The sequence below is a fragment of the Asparagus officinalis genome, chromosome 8 (genome assembly GCF_001876935.1).
Source record: "Asparagus officinalis chromosome 8, Aspof.V1, whole genome shotgun sequence".
Lineage (NCBI taxonomy): Eukaryota > Viridiplantae > Streptophyta > Magnoliopsida > Asparagales > Asparagaceae > Asparagus > Asparagus officinalis.
The window spans coordinates 30,162,966-30,166,411 of NC_033801.1; positions in this window are offsets into that span (position 1 = coordinate 30,162,966).

Consider the following 3,446-nt stretch of genomic DNA (forward strand, 5'->3'; position numbering starts at 1 on the left):
CATAATTTGTAGTATCTTTAATATATCTAAATATTCTTTTTACTGCTTTAAGATGTGAAACTTTAGGATTTGATTGAAATCTTGCACATAAACATACACTAAACATAATATCAGGTCTACTAGCAGTAATGTAAAGAAGTGATCCAATCATACCTCGATAGAGCTTTTGATCAACATTCTTACCATTTTCATCTTTGTCAAGAGAAGTCGTGGTACTCATTGGTGTTGGTTTGCTTGTTGAATTTTCCAATCCGAAACGTTTGAGTAAATCTTTTGCATACTTGCTTTGATTGATGAATATTCCTTCTTTCAATTGTTTAATTTGTAGTCCAAGGAAGAAATTTAGTTCACCCATATGGCTCATTTCAAATTCATCCTGCATATTCTTAACAAATTCTTGACAAAGATTATTATTAGTAGAACCAAATATAATATCATCTACATATATTTGAATTAGTAAAATATCTTTATTTATTTTCTTAATAAATAATGTTGAATTAACTTTTCCAATTTCAAAACCAGAAATTAAAAGAAATTTCTTTAATCTATCATACCAAGCACGAGGTGCTTGTTTAAGACCATATAAAGCTTTCTTAAGTTTAAAAACATGATTTGGAAAACTTTCATGTTCAAAACCTGGAGGTTGTTCTACAAAAACTTCTTCTTTTATAAAACCATTTAGAAAAGCACTTTTAACATCCATTTGAAATAATTTAAAATTCATAAAACATGCAAATGCAAGTAAAATCCTAATTGATTCTAATCGTGCAACTGGTGCATAAGTTTCATCATAATCAATTCCTTCTTCTTGATTATAACCTTGAGCAACTAATCTAGCTTTGTTTCTAACAACTTGACCAAATTCATCTAATTTGTTTCTAAAAATCCATTTTGTTCCAATAATGGATTTATTTTGAGGTCTAGGTATAAGATCCCAAGTATTATTTCTAGTAAATTGATTTAGTTCATCTTGCATAGCAATTATCCATGAATCATCAAGAAGTGCTTCTTTTATATTTTTAGGTTCAATAGTTGAAATAAAAGCATTATGAGCAATCAAATTAAAATGAGATCTAGTAGTTACTTTATCAAAAATATTTCCTATAACAAAATCATGTGGATGATTTTTAACTTCTACAAAATCTTTTGGTAATTCATTTTGTACATTTTCATCTTTTGTAATATCTATCATTGGAGTATCATGAATAGTATCAATTATATCATCATCATTATTTAATATAATAGGTGATTTTGAAAAATTTTCATCAAAAGAAACATGTAAAGATTCTTCAATAACTAGTGTTCTTTTGTTATATATTCTATATGCTTTACTATGATTAGAATATCCAACAAAAATTCCTTCATCAGATTTAGAATCAAATTTATCTAAGTTATCCTTTGTGTTTAAGATAAAACATTTACAACCAAAAACTTTAAAGTAAGATACTTTAGGAATTTTGTTATAAAATAATTCATAAGATGTTTTCTTTAAAATAGGTCGTAATAAAACTCTATTTAATACATAACATGCTGTTGATACGGCTTCTGCCCAAAAATATTTAGGTAAATTACTATCACATAACATGGTTCTAGCACATTCTTGTAAGGTTCTATTTTTCCTTTCTACAACTCCATTTTGTGGAGCAGCTCGAGGAAAAGAGAATGTGTGTGATATACCATGTTGATCACAATAATTTGCAAATAATTCATTTTCAAATTCACCTCCATGATCACTACGTATAGAGATAATAGAAGTTGATTTTTGATTTTGAATTTTCTTGCAAAATATAGAAAACTCATTAAAAGCATCATTTTTATGTTTAAGAAAAATTACCCAAGTGAATCTAGAAAAATCATCAACAAGAACAAATGCATATCTACTTCCATTTAAAGATGCTACTCTAGATGGACCAAAAAGATCTATATGAATTAATTCTAATGGTCTATTTGTAGATATTATGTTTTTAGATTTAAAAGAAGATTTGTGCATTTTTCCTTGTTGACATGCATCACAAAAATTATTTTTAAATGACATCTTAGGCAAACCATTTACTGAATCATTTTTAGAAATCTTAGACATATGTTTAAAGTTAACATGTCCAAAACGTTTATGCCATAAAATAGAATCATTAGATGATGCAATAAGACAATGTTCATTTGAAATATTATTCATTGATAACACATATATGTTATTTTTTCTATAACCTTTAAAAATAATGGTTATTAAATCAATATCATAAATTAAGCATGATTCTTTTTCAAAAACAATTTTATAACCTTTATCACAAAGTTGACTAATACTTAGTAAATTATGTTTAAGACCATTAACTAATAAAACATTATCAATGATAGGTTTGTTTGGATTACCGACAGATCCAATACCGATGACTTTTCCTTTGTTGTTATCTCCAAAAGTAACGGTACCTCCATCCTTGTTTTGAAAAGATGACAACAATTGAATGTTTCCAGTCATATGTTTGGAGCAACCACTATCCAAAATCCACCTATCTTTCTTGGGTACCTGAAATAATAAATATTTATATTTTGGTACCCATACTATGTTGGGTCCTTTAAATTAGCCTTTAGGAAACCAAACCCATGAAGAGTTTGATTTGCCTAAATAGTTAGGTGATAAACAAATTTTTTTAATAAAAACAGAAATATAAAAATTCTTATGTAAAGAAGATAATTCTTTTGGAATCCAAATAGAAAAGAATTTTGATTTCTTTTTACACAAATTTTCAGTTCTATATTCATACAAATCATGAGAAGGTTTTACAAAAATTACTTTCATTGATTTATTTTTATTAATTTGAAAACCTAATCCTTTTGTCTTTTGTGATTCTCTTTGAAATGAAAGAATATTATTAAGATTTTCTTTACCTTTATTAAATTTGCTTACATTTAAACATATATCCTCATATCTTGATTTAAAAGAAGAAATATCTTTATCTAAACTATTAATACGAATATTTAAATCATTACATTCTGATTTTAAATAATTATTCTCATTAGATAAACATTCATTTTCTTTAAGTAAAGAAAAATTTTCTTCTTTCAATTCAATTATTTGAGAATTAGAAAAAGTAGAGGAATTTAAATCAGAAATTTCTTCAAGTAATCTTTTATTTTCACCTTTAAGAAAATTATGTGATGTTTTTAATCTTACAAAAGTTTCATATAATTCATTGAAAGCATCTAAAAGTTCTTCATTGTCACTTACTTCATCTTGTGCCATGAAACACATGTGAGCACTTTCCTTTTCTTTAATTTCTTCATCTGAAGATGATTCATCACTATCATCCCAAGTGACTGCCATTGCTTTCCTTTTCTTGTTATTTTGAATGTTGTTGAAGTTGTTGAAAAAACTTGACTTTTGCTTATTCTTCAACATTGGACAATCTTTCTTCATATGACCTGGTTTATTACACTTAAAAAAAGAGGGT